Here is a 14,326-nt window from a genome sequence, read left to right on the forward strand (position 1 = left end):
ATGTGGAAAAAGAAACATGGGGAAGGATTGTGGTTACACACTAAGTCTCTTAAAGTACTTGCTAACTCTTCTTACTTATTGAAGAGTTTTGCTTTGCCTTTTACGTTAATGTGTATGTTTGAGGGAGAAAGAGAAAGAGCGAAAGGCAGAGAGATTCAGACATAGACAGTTGGAGTGGCAACGCAAACAGGAAAACTGCAGAACAATTTTTAAACTTTTAATTGTAAAAGGAGAAACCTATTAGGATTGTTTTCTCAGGTTATCATATTAATTTCCAGACCAGCTTTTTGTGGTTGCTTTAACATTAGATAAATCATTGTAATAATTAGTAAAATGTCTAATCAATTACTAAAACGAAAAGGCCTCCAAAGGAATTCCAATCATGTGTACAATAAAACAAACAAAGTCTACCTTGAATCATATAAACCAGCCCCAGATTTACCAAAAATACATGAAAATATCCACATATTGCCCACTTTCCTCCTTAAATCTACATTATGGGGATTCATGTTCCCTCCCTCAGTGCCTACAGAGACCAAGTGTTCATTTGTTCATTTATTTAAGCAGGAGGAAAATTGGCATGGCAGATTGTGTACTGCGGTTTTGCCCATGGGTGGATCTTTCTCCATTTAAGGAGCTGTGGCTAGTTGCTCATTTGGGCTTAGAACTAGCTATGCTTTTCAGGTTCTCTTGAGCTTCTTGCCTCTCCTTCCAAATCCTGTCCCAGAATGAGTGACAAAGGGGTGCTCTGCTTGTCCTTCAACTCCCACACACAAACTTACTTTCAGCAGGGCACCCTATTGATCCACTCTTGGGATCTTGCTGTTCTCTGCCACTCAGACACTCTTCAGTGTCACATTTTTTATTCTTTATTGGCGTAGGTGAAGGCAGTGATGTTGTCCTGAGGACTGATTGCTATGCCCAGATGATCTGTTGAAGTTGGCTGCCTGATCCAACATACAGCATAATTGAAGAGGACTAGGAACAGAATCCGTTCCCGTTTCACCCCAGTAACTATGCCAAATTCAACAGAGAGCTCTCCATATGGTCTAACACAAGTGAGGTAATGTGTATATTATGCCATAATAAATGAAGTCTCATAGGTTTCAATGGCTCATAGTAGCTATCAGGAATTTTTCCTAGCAACTCATGGGAAACTGAGCAGCATGCCATAAATGGGAAAGCCATAAATAATTTTGCAACTCAGCCACCAGGGCTGTGGTGAAATGCTGTGCTTGCATTATCAACTCTAAACACTGACAGACATGTGAGCATGTCTGCCATTTTGTAAGCAGGCTCCCCTGACGAACAGAGGAGTACTGAACGATTGGCAGTATACTTGGAAGAGATCCGGAGACTTAAGGAGTTATAAAGACTGTGGTCTGGATATCGTGCTACTTATAATTTCAGAGTAAAAAGATTTGTACAGACTGTTGGCACTTGTACTTCTTAGGAGATATTTAATGAGAAAGACAAAACAGAGTACTCATGGGGTCTATTGTATTATTCAAAACATGCTTTGACCCTACCTCATTGACATTAGGCTTGGCCATGTGATGTGGCTGGTCAATGAAATGTGAGTGGAAGTGTCACATGCCAATTCCCAGCATGAGCTTTAAAAGCCACTGTGTGATTCTGCCATGTTCTTTCTGCCATGAGACCAATAATATACCAGATAGGGGCTGCTGTATCAATCTGGGTCCTGGAATGAAGACATGTAAAGCAGAGCTGTAGCCAACCTGTAATGATGATGTAACAAGAGAAGAATTAAACTGTTATTGCTGTTAGCCACAAAGATTAGGGGATAATTTATTACTGCAGAATAATTTAAGATGGCTAATATAAATCATAGCTCATGTTTAAGATAATATGGATTCTGACTACTTTAACATAGGCACTGGCAATCCAGTATTCTGAACAAGTAATGATAAGAGGGTTGGTCTTTAGCTTCTGCTAGTTTCTGCTACTCTTGACTCTTCCACTTGCACATGCTTCCTTGAAGTGACCTACAGAAGTTTGCAACAAGTGTTCATCTGCCATTACTCTTGCATTTAAAGCTACTGGTATATAGCTTTTCTCCTACCTGTTTGACCACCTATGCATGCTTCCAGTACTTGCTTAGCAGTCTTTTTCCCTCCTGACTCCCATAAGGAAAGGATGCAGAGACCTAATATGAAGGATTTGCTGACTTACACAATAATACATGAATAGAGCATGGTGATAGTATGGTCGTTGCTATGTCTGAATGTGTGTGTTCCCCTAAATTCATATGTTGAAATCTTAATCGCCAAGGTGAAGTTATCAAGAGGTAAGGCTTTGGGAAGTGACTAGGTTATGAGGGGAAAGTACTAATCCCTTGTAAAAGAGATTCCAGAAGCTGCCTTGCCCTTCCCCCATGTGAGGCAACAGCAAGCCACCATCTACAAAGTTCTTACCAGATACTGAATCTGCCAGTGCTTTGGACTTCCCTGGCTCCAGAACTGTTAGCAATAAATTTTTGTTGCTTATAAATTACTTGGTCTATGGTATTTTGTTACAGCAACCAAATGGACTAAGACAATCAAATTGAGCTCACAATCTGTCATGGCCAGAAGGGATCAAGTTGATTGTCCAAAATCCCTTCTGAAAATGTAGGCCTGGGTATAACAGAAATGGGCAGAGGTTCCTGGAACTTAGGATAGGGTTAAGGGTATTGCTGAGTTGGCTAAAGATCTACAGCAGATAGAACCATGGCTTGGGACTCTATCTAGGGATTAAACCAAGCACCTATTTAAACACACTGAGCAGAGGGGTGAAGTTCAGGTATGAAAGAGTAACTAGAGACCAGAGGCCAGAAGGAGCTGGAAAAGGGTTCCAAGAGAGTTTCCCAGGGACTCTCCAGTCTTGACCCCAGGGCATTGTGTAATCATGGCTTTGCCCTTGGGTGTGGAAGTTTCTGTTAAGAACACGGAGCCAGTTCAGGCCCTAATCAGTCCAGCATGTTTACATGTTTACATAAACAAATCTTTCTCAGCCCTTGGATCAGGGCTGATGGTAGTTGTGGTCAGTCTCCAGAAAAGGTGAGTCCAAAAAGAAGAAAGCTAAACCTTTGTGTGTCATCTGATTAATCTCAAGGTGAGGGACCTCTGCCTCCAGGGTGCTGCTTAGAGGCATGCAACTATTGGCTATTTCTTGAGCCAGGGCTTGTTTTTATACAGTGGACTTAGAGAAATAAGGACAATATAACTTCGGATTTTCCTAGAGCTCATTGAATTGGTTTTGTGTGGTGTATGTGTGCATGTGTGTGTATGTGTGTGTGTGTGTATGTGTGTGTAAATGTAAGTTCTGCTTGCTTTTTATTTTTAAATTTATCTTTAAGTATCAGTGGTGATGGTATTTGGTGATTTCTTCAAGTTTAATATTCTTAAATGGTATAACAAAAAAAATAGCAATTACAAATGAGTCTGATTTTTTTAAGCTTTACTGGCATGTGAAGTCTAATGTCTGGGAAACACTGAGCCACACTGATATGGTTTGGTTGTAACCCCACCCAAATCTCATCTTGAATTATAGTTCCCATAATCCTTATGTGTCATGGGAGGAACCTGGAGGGAGGTAATTGAAGCATGGGGGCAGCCCATGCTGCTTTTCTCCTGATAGTGAATTCATTCTCAAAAGATCTGATGGTTTTATAAGGGGCCTTCCCCACTTTTGCTCAGCACTCTTCTCTCCTACCACCATGTGAAAAAGGACATGTTTCCTTCCCCTTCTGCCATGATTGTAAGTTTCCTGATGCCTTCCCAGCCCTGTGGAACTGTGAGTCTATTAAAATAATCTCTTTCATTTGTAAATTGCCCAGTCTCAGATATGTCTTTATTAGCAGTGTGAGAACAGGTTAATACAGTAAATTGGTGCCACAGAGAATGGGGCCCTGCTGTTAAGATATATAAGATATATTCTACAAAAATGTGGAAGAGACTTTGGAACTGGGTAACAGGCAGAGGTTGGAACAGTTTAGAGGGCTCAAAAGAAGACAGAAAAATGTGGGAAAGTTTGGAATTCCTAGAGATTTGGAGGGCTCAGAAGACAGGAAGATGCAGGAAAGTTTAGAACTTCCTAGAGACTTGTTGAATGGCTTGGACCAAAATGCTGATGATAATATGGACAACAAAATCAAGGCTGAGGTGGTCTCAGATAAAGATGAGAAACTTGTTGGGAACTGGAGTAAAGGTCACTCTTGCTGTGCAAAGGGACTGGCAGCATTTTGCCCCTGCCCTAGAGATCTGTGGAACTTTGAACTTGAGGGAGATGATTTAGGGCATCTGGCAGAAGAAATTTCTAAGTGGCAAAGTGTTAAAGAGGAAGCAGAGAATAAAAGTTCAGAAAATTTGCAGCTTGACATGTGATAGAAAAGAAAAGCAGCTGCAGAAGTTTGTGTCAGTAATGAGGAGCTAAATGTTAATCACCAAGATAATGGGGAAAATGTCTCCAGGGCATGTCAGACACCTTCATAGCAGCCCCTTCCATCACAGGCCTGGAGACCTAGGAGGAAAAAATGCTTTTGTGTACTGGACCTAGGGCCCCTCTGCTCTGTGCAGCCTCAGGACATGGAGACCCGTGTCCCTGCTGCTTCAGATTCAGCTATGGCTAAAAGGGGCCAACATACAGCTCAGGCCATTGCTTCAGAGAGTGCAAGCCCCAAGTCTCGGCAACTTCCATGTGGTGTTGGTCCTGCAGGAATTGAGGTTTGCGAACTTCTGCCTAGATTTCAGAGGATGTATGGAAATGCCTGGATGTCCAGGCAGAAGTTTGCCACAGGGACAGAGCCCTCGTGAAGAACCTCTGCAAGGGCAGTGCAGAAGAGAAATGTGGGGTTGGAGGCCCTACAGAGAGTTCCCACTGGGGTACTGCTGAGTGGAGCTGTGAGAATAGAGCCAACATCCTCCAGGCTCCAGAACGGTAGATCCACTGACAGCTTGTACCATGAGCCTAGAAAAGTTGCAGGCACTCAACACCAGCCCATGAAAGAAGCTGGGAGAGGGGCTGTAATCTGCAAAGGCAAAGGGCCAGAGCTTCCCAAGGCCATGGGAGCCCACCTCTTGCATCAGGGTGCCCTGGATGTGAGACGTGGAGTCAAAGTTACATTCTGTAACTTTAAGGTTTAATGACTGCTCCACTGGATTTTAGACTTGGATGGGTCCTGTAGCCCCTTTGTTTTGGCCAATGTCTCCCATTTGGAATGGGTGTATTTACCTAATGCCTGTATCTCCATTGTATCTAGGAAGTAACTAACTTGCTTTCAATTTTACAGGCTTAGAGGCAGAAGGAATTTGCCTTGTCTCAGATGAGACTTTGGACTTGGACTTTTGGGTTAATGCTGGAATGAGTTAAGACTTTGAGGACTGTTAGGAAGGTATGACTGTGTCTTCAAATATGAGGACAGGAGATTTGGGAGGGGCCAGGGTGGAATATTATTGGGCTGTGTCCCCAACCAAATCTCACTTTGAATTTTAGTTCCCATAATCCCCATGTGTCATGGGAGGGACCTGGTGGGAGGTAATTGAATCATGGGGACAGTTGCCTCATGCGACTGTTCTCATGATAGTGAGTTCTGATGAGATCAGATGGTTTTATGAGGGACTTTTCCTCCTTTTGCTCAGCACTTTTCTCTCCTGCCGCCCCATGAGGAAGGATGTGTTTGTTTCCCCTTCTGCCATGATTGTAAGTTTCCTGAGGCCTGCCCAGCCCTGTGGAACTGTGAATCTATTAAACGTCTTTCCTTTATAAATTACTCAGTCTTGGGTATTTTTTCATAGCAGTGTGAAAAGGACTAATACACACACTATCCCAAGGTTTTAGCTGGATGACTTTCCTGGTGACAGGACATCTAAGAGAGCTCCTGAGATTTACTGTAGATACAAGTTCACCTAGGAATTGGGAAGATGAAGGTTATGGGGAAGATGAAGTCTTTTCCCTTTTTCCTGCCTCAAGACCCTCATAGTTGGGAAGATTCAGAACACTCAAACTCATTTTATTTGGGCTTTCAAGGTCTCCGAGAAATGAAAGATTTCCACTGAAGACTTTGAAAATGGTCTATGGCTTTTCTAAAAAAAAATGAGAAAAAATAAGTTTATAGAAGTCACTGAACATTGTGAAAGCAGAAGTCTATGTTATTGGAGTGGCTTTACCTTCATCAAAGGTAGACCAGCCTGTGCAAGGCTGAAGGATGTATATTGCTGTCTTCAGCCACCTTACTGTGCACCTCTTGCCATTGTCTGGGTAGAGCTTCTTCCCAGGCTCTCAATGACCCATATTGTGTACATCTTCTTAGGAATATCTTTTAGGTTACAATTCTTTGTTGTTAGCAACAGAAAATAACTGTGACTACTTCTAAATGAAAGAAATTTAATTGATGGATAAGGTATGGGGTAGTTCCTAAGATAAAAAAAAAAATATGGGGAAAATAGACCTTGGAATGAGGAGTAGCTCTAGAGATCTAAGTGGCAGGAGCTAAGGGATAGTCTTTTCAATATGCCACCTCTGGGATGAATCAATAGCAATAATTTTTAAAAAGTATTGTCACGCGGCTTAATGTTCAAATTCCAGAAAGAGGTTTATATGCTGGCTAATGTTATTTGCCCATTCCTGACCCGATGAGGGCAGAACATCTCAGTTTACAGTTTCACTAGGAGTATTTGCAATGGGGGAGGGGAAGTCCCCAAAAGGGGGACAGTGGGGTTGTTACCAGAGGGCCAAGGATTGATTCTGGATGAGCAGAACAGATCTCTACTTTAGTCTCCAAAGAAACCTTTCTTCTCTGCATTCCAAACTTAAGTCTCAACGTGCCCCCAAAACAACTGATGCTCATCAAGATGATATCTTAGCTATAAACCCATAAGCTCACAGGCCTGAGGAGCACTTGCCGTGATAGCAAAACTAACATCTTAACTTAAAAATTATTTCATAGCAAAAATTGATTCTGCCTAAGGGTAAGGCCAATTCTGCATGGCAGGTGGAATTGCCTTGGGTTTTCTCATGAAGAAATTTAATAAATCAGATTGATGACCTTAAGGCAAACCTTTGAATGTTAATGTGAAACAAAATTCTGGTTTCTTATCTTGTTACCACTCCCAAATCATTCACCAAGCTGAATAATTTAACTAGCCAAATAAATGTTGCTAAGGCTCATTAGGGCTCTTAACATTTGGGTCAGATAAATCAAGGGAAAAAAAGTCCTTTTGGAAGACTCTGTAGTGATATTTAACTGTTTAAGACAATATTCTGAATGTTACTAGTGTTATCTGAAAGCTAACATAGCTTTGTATTTCGTATGACTGAATAAACGCTCCACAAATTATACTATATAACCCAGATCAACATATGTAGCAAACCTGGTCCTAAATTTAACCATAACAGAGGATTTCTGAAGGAAATACAATTCTTGTACTGAAAGAGTCTATTCCATCTCATTCAGTTTTAGATTATTTAAGAATACTTGGATTTCACATTATTTTATAATATTTTGTGCACTGTCACCAAAAAAATCTTAATGAGATTTTAGTGCCATAGGCCTTTATTGTCTGTTTTTTTGTACACATGGCCAATTTAATTTTCAGCGTAGTAGAAAGAAAATTTTTTCACATTGCAAAGGGGAAAACAGCTTGTTAGAATTGGATGCATGACTTTTACAAACGGAAGTAGGTGCCTTGTTTAAATGTATTATAATGGAATATGGTAATAGATTAATTAGTTCTGGATTTTCCAGCAAATTATTTTGTACTCACCATTCCTCCTACAGGTCCCATAAGATTTTAACAGAAGTTAAAACATGTAGTGATAACCTTTGCCTTCTGTGCCCGTGATACTCATCTGCTCTCTCTCCTATTGATTACCTCACCAACCTGTCAACTTGGATGACTTGTGCAAAAGACAAACATGCTAACAGCCAGCAAGCAGGCAGGAAGGTAGGGGAGAGGGGCTGTTAGCAGGAAGACTACCCTTGTCCCCAAAAATCAATTGAATTCTTCTTAGTTCTGTTCTCAGGGTGTGTGGTTTGAGCTTGGAATGAGTTGCTTACAGTCTGCTCAGAAATACAGAGTCATATGGAAAAGCGGATGCACATTGGATGAACAAAGATTTCCAAAGTATTCTATCTTGGAATTACAAAAGAATGGGGGAGGAAGGGGATTGTGTCTTTGCAAAGCTAAAGGCCTACAGACATTCACTACCATCCTTCCTCTTCCCATCGTCTTAGCCATTTCAGTGTTTCCAAAAGTAGTACAAATACCCAAGATTTGAGAGTCAGACCCATCTTAGTTTAGTCCCTGCCATTTTATGACCTGGCCTCGTGGGATGCTCTGGGCCAATGGCCCAAATTCTCTCAGTCTGAGTTTCCTTGCAGTGGAACTGTGAGGTGAAGTGAGACAATATATCAGATGCATTTGGTCTACATAAAGTGTTCCTTTAGCAGCTTTAAAATTAGCTACCGTTTAATGACAGCCCATGTGTCCCAGACACTTTACATGCACTAATTCCAGATAGTATCCACAGAAAGAATTCTCATCACCATTTATCGTACAGCACACTAAAGTTTAGAGAGGCTGAATAATTTGGAATTTGAACTCAAATCTTTGGACTCCAAAGCCTATGCTCTCTACTAGGTTATACATTACTTTTTCTTATAAAGAATTAGAGCCAGTCTGTTCAAGTCCTATGCCCCCACACCAAAATTGGGAGTGTCTAAAAACATTCAAATTCAACATTCTCTAATGGGAAAAAAAAATCAAGAAAAGGCACACATAATACCATAGTATATTCTGGCTGAATTACATTTGAAGACTTTGGCTTCAAAGGGGCCCTCCCATGACACTATTAGAAAGATCATGCTGTCTTTTTATACCTAGCACTTTTACTGTCTTCAATCATGAAATTAGATATTATTTAATAGTTAAAGATATGATAATTTAATAATAAAATTTGAGACTCCAAAATTTAACCATGAAAGCAAATTGGAATTCCAGAAAAGTATACCAATTATCAACATTTCAGAAATATTCTCTTTGTCATCTTAGTAATAATAACCTTTATAAAATCATTGTTCTAATGCAGAAACAGGCAATTCACGACTTCTACCAGAAATACTCATATTTTTTAGTACTAGGTATATTCTACTCCTGTTTCTTAGAACTTTGGGAAATTATTCAAGAAGAGAGGCATGGTGGTATGCTGGAAAGTCTGCTGGGCTTAAAAGTAGGCAACCCAGGCTCCAGTTCCTGTTCTCATTGATGAGTTCCCTGACTTCAGGTGAGTCACAGCTTCTCTGGACTTTCATGGCCTTTTGCAAAATGAGTCTGATCATTTCTAGGATCTTTTCCAGCTCTGAGATTGTACGACCTGCAATAGCTAATAGATATGGGAAAGTGGCTCATGCAGTTGTTTTATTAACTCCACAGGCAACAACGTGCCTCATATTTAGCCATCAAGGGCAAATATGAAGGGATGGGAAGCACTCTCTTCACTGCCCATTTGCAAGCAGAATGACTCCTCCCTTGATTGTCTGGTGTTTGTATAGTCTCTCACAGAGCCCAGCACATGTGGGCACTCTGTAAACGGCCATTGAGAACTGCCAGGTCTGTGGCTGCTACAGACTACAATGATATGATAATGGTGTTGATGATCATGATGATGATGGGCTGGTGTATTGAGGCACAGACCCAAGGAAGGCTAATGAGAATGTTTCTAGGGAAGCTTCCTGCATGTCACTCTTCTTCCCTCTACTTCCTCTAGGTTCATCTTCCTTGACAAATAGGGAGCCAGGGCTATAATAACGGGAAGGAAGTCATCATGTGATTCTACCTAGAAATGCAGGCATCAATTTGAAATGTTTTTCTCTTGTAGCTCTGGAATTTGGCTCCTTGGATTAGAGGTGGCAAATACCATGGGTTAAACAATGCCACTTTGAGCTCTTTTAGTACTGAATGATGCAACATATACCATATTCTACCCTCTTAAAGAAGGAGTATATCAGCTATGTGCCTGATATAGTTTGGCTCTGTGTCCCCACCCAAATCTCATCTTGTTCCTCCCATAATTCCCAGGTGTTGTGGGAGGGACCTGGTGGGAGATGATTGAATCACAGGGGCTGGTCTTTCCCGTGCTGTTCTTCTGATAGTAAATGGGTCTCACAAGATCTGATGGTTTTTGAAAACAGGAGTTTCTCTGCATGAGCTCTCTCTTTGCCTGCTGCCATCCACTTAAGATGTGACTTGCTCCTCCATCGCCTTCTGCCATGATTGTGAGGCCTCCCCAGACACGTGGAATTGTGAGTCCCGTTAAACTTCTTTCTTTTGTAAATTGCTCAGTCTTGGGTATGTCTTTATAAGCAGCGTGAAAATGGACTGATACAGCGCCAAACACCATGTTAGGCATTTTCACGTGTATTCTTCTCATTTAATTTTTATAAAACCCTGTAAAATAAGATTTATTATTATTAAAGTACAGTTGGGGAAATTGGGGGTCAGTGGAGTGATATTCACAGACCCATCAAGATTGTTAATGGCTTGGGAAGGGATTAACCCTGCTCGTCTGATACAGTCCTTTCCATCTTCCTCTAGAGCGTCTACCCCTTTGTTTTCTTGGGGAATGGCATATTCTGGATGAGTCTGAACCTAATATTTTTTAAACCTTGATTACTGCAAGATCAAAAAGGAAGATTCACAGTTTAAGGCTCGTTTCAGTTTCTCCAGAGGGAGAGATCTGAATTAATCTTTAGGGTAACTGCTCTTTGGTTTGCAGGGAAATCATTTGATAGGCATTTTTGTCCATCAAAAGTAAAATTGAAAGGTCTTACTCTTCACACATATTGTGTAAAAGATAGGTTTTATGTTTTTGTTTTGTTTTGTTTGGTGGGTAGAATTGCATCTCTATGGATCATAATTCTTTCTGGAAAGGTGTTTTCTAAATATTAGTTTTTTCTTGGGAGATGTATATTCTTTTCTAAACACTCTCCATCTGATAGTTACTAGAAGGCTGTAGTTGTGAGATGGAAGCATATATTTACCAATTTATATTACAGTGGAGGCACTGTCCTTGCTGAGATGCCTGGAAGCAACCCTTGCTGTTCTGCTAAAGTCCTTCTGTGGTGTTTTGGAATCCAAAATAACCTAGATTTAGGGTTATGTATTGATGTCATATATTATTCTGTTCCAGTGGATTGTGCTAAAGGGAAATGCACCCCACCAAAATAAACAAATGAATTAATTTAAAAACAGCAAAATTCAGCAAAAAACAGAATCCCAAAAACACTCCCTGGGGATCCTTAGAAACATGTGAGGAGGGGTCCTGTGCATCCTTTGGTGAGGTATAGTGGAAGTTCAGTCTAGTATGACTGGGCATCAAAGGAAGTGTGACCTCACATGACACCTGGGACGGGTAGGTAATTCTTGGAATCAGTTGTTTCCTGACAACTTCATGTTAGGAAATAATGTATTCATTTTTATCCTTAGGAGACTTGTACTTAAACTGTTTCTGCATATTTTTGCCTCCAAAGTAAAATGGATGCTTATTCCCATTAAAGATTGTGTACTCTTTTTCCTGTGTCCCTCACACAATGAGTGTTAATAACTGCCTTTGAACTGTAATTGAAAGAAGAAATTTCACCAGATTAAGATTTAGATGCAAAGGTTTTGAATGTTTTTTCACTTTCACATCCCAAATAAATTAATGGTAGGACCAGAAAACCATTTCTTAACTCACGTAGATCCCTCCGTTTGTTTTTTGCTCTCACTTAACAAGTCCAAAAAATATTTTTCATGACTCCTGTCATCTATTTGCTGCTAAATTGCTTTGCCTAGTTACATAGAGCAATGATTGTGAGCAATCTCTGTGGTTTTGAAGTAAACTATATTTATAGTAAAACCACTATGCATTTTTACAAATTATCCTATGACTCATTATCAGGCCAATTTTCAATGTTCTCATAGATACTAAGGCAAAAGACATGGTATAATTTTCATCACTGCAGCGTATTTTATTAGAAAGCCTCTACTCTCTCAAGCCTTTTAAAAATAATAATAATAATAAAGAAAACCTATCAACCAAATAATAGTGAATAGGCTGGGTCCAAAAACCAAGTCTCCCAAATTTCCAGTTCTGGAGCAGACTACCACTTGTGCAATATACTTAGAAGCTTTTTCATAATAAATACATTAAAGGCATAAATTATAAAAATGCTTATTACAATTGGTGGTGACAACAATATTGCTTTGGATACAAATAGTCTAATTTATTGCCCTATAAACCTTAGCCATCGATTCTGGTTAGGAAAAGAGTCCTCACCTGTGTTCTTATTGGTTCATATTTACTTATTAATGCTGAGAGAATATTTACTCCTTATATAACCATTCAGTAACATGCTCAGTAAAATGGCATTTGCAAGTTCTCCTTTGTTCACAAATTTCCATCTTCATAGCTAATTTTCCAAAATGATTACAGATAAAAACCATTTTAAGAACTTCTTTCAGTACCTCAGAAATATGTAAAGAAAAGAAGAATCAACATATATTGAGGACCTACAATGCACTAGGCACTGAGATCTACAATATCATCTCAACTGATTGTCCTCCATTAATTTAATAGAAAAATAATGGCAGCAAATAGAAAATGTGATGTACAATAATTTAAATGCTCTTACTCTCAGTGGTTTCTCCTTTGCAGTAGCTCAGGATAGCAACCAGACCTGAGATTCTTTTCAACTTATACGCTGTTGATGGTGAGTGCAAATGAAAATCTCAGCTTACAAACCAAAGGTTTTAGCCCTAAGCCCAAATATGTTATAACAAATATACCGTCAAGAAAGAGTCTCTGAAAAGGGATTTTCTCCTCAAAATGGGAAAATAGGTTTTCGTATCCAGACTCATTCAAAACTGATGGTACTTATACTAAAGTGGGAGGATTTCAACTTGGAATCTGGAGTTGCTAACATGATTTTGTTGTACTTTTAAGAGGGCTTTTGGAGAAGCTCATAGAGTTTCTTAGATATCAACAATGTGGTTTAGATACAGTTTTGGAAGAAGTCTGTGTAAATTAATCAAACCCATGTGGAATAAATCTTTAAAAAATACATATATAAGATTTAATAACTGATTTGAAGCAACTTAAAATATTAGGGAAAAGGTCTGTGACCATTCTTTCCAGGCTATCTGTCCAATTTTGAGAATTTAAAATCAGATTTGAAATTTAATAAAAACTCTTAAAATTGGCTCACAATCTTGCCAAAAATTTTTTCTTTCTTTCTCTTTCTTTCCCTTTCTCTCTCTTTCTTTCTTTCTCTCTTTCTTTCCTTCTTTCTCTCTTTCTCTCTTTCTTTCTTTCTTTTGATGGAATTTCGCTCTGTCACCCAAGCTGGCGAGAAGTGGCACAATCTCAGCTCACTGCAACCTCTGCCCCCAAGGTTCAAGCAATTCTCCTGCCTCAGTCTCCTGAGTAGCTGGGATTACAGGTGCACGCCACCACACCTGGCTAATTTTTGTATTTTTAGTAGAGACAGGGTTTTGCCATGTTGGCCAGGCTGGTCTCGAACTCCTGACCTCAGGTGATCCACCCATCTAGGCCTCCCAAAGTGCTAGGATTACTGGCATGAGCCACTGAGCTAGACTTTGCTGCTCTTAGGACAATTTTAGCCCTCCATCATCTTGAACAGAACTCCACTCAATAAATCATCATGACTAGGCATGGTCATGCCTCTAATCCCAACCTCTAATCCCAGCACTTTGGTTGGCCAAGGCAGGCAGATGACTTGAGGCCAGGAGTTAGAGACCAGTCTGGTTAACATGGCAGAAACGTGCCTCTACTAAAAATACAAAAGTTAGCCTGGCATGCTGGCGCACACCTGTAATCCCAGCTACTTGGGAAGCTGAGGCACTAGAATTGCTTGAACTCAAAAGTCGAAGGTTGCAGTGATCCAAGATGGCACCACTGCACTCCAGTCTGGGGGACAGAGCAAGACTGTGTCTCTAATTAATTAATTAATCAAGTCAAATTTGTCACAGAAGTTGCTTTATATAATGCATGCTTTAAGGAAACCTACAGAATAATAGCTTCACATTTGAAGCTGAAGTATATCAGGAAAAAGTGATTAACAAGATCCTCTCCATCCTATGCCATACTATATACAAAAATTAACTCAAAATGGATATTCAACTTAAATATAAGTGTAAAAACTACAAAACTTTTAAAAGAGAACATAGGAGTAATCCTTCCTGACCTTGGATTAGGTAATGGTTTCTCAGATATGATACAAATAAGTGGCAAAAGAAAAAAGTAGATAAAGTGAACTTTGTGAAAATTA

At 39.9% G+C, this 14,326-nt stretch overlaps 1 long non-coding RNA gene across 1 annotated transcript in view; it reads right to left on the reverse strand.

Annotated features, from left to right (window-relative positions):
- Window positions 1-8,778: 8,778 nt before the first annotated feature.
- Window positions 8,779-14,326, reverse strand: part of LOC126940986 (uncharacterized) — a 29,707-nt gene continuing 24,159 nt past the window's right edge. Inside the window, exon 3 of the long non-coding RNA XR_007721028.1 lies at window positions 8,779-10,445. This is a non-coding gene — a long non-coding RNA (uncharacterized LOC126940986). The remainder of the gene's footprint in view (window positions 10,446-14,326) is intronic.

Source organism: Macaca thibetana, chromosome 18 (assembly GCF_024542745.1).
Source record: "Macaca thibetana thibetana isolate TM-01 chromosome 18, ASM2454274v1, whole genome shotgun sequence".
NCBI lineage: Eukaryota > Metazoa > Chordata > Mammalia > Primates > Cercopithecidae > Macaca > Macaca thibetana.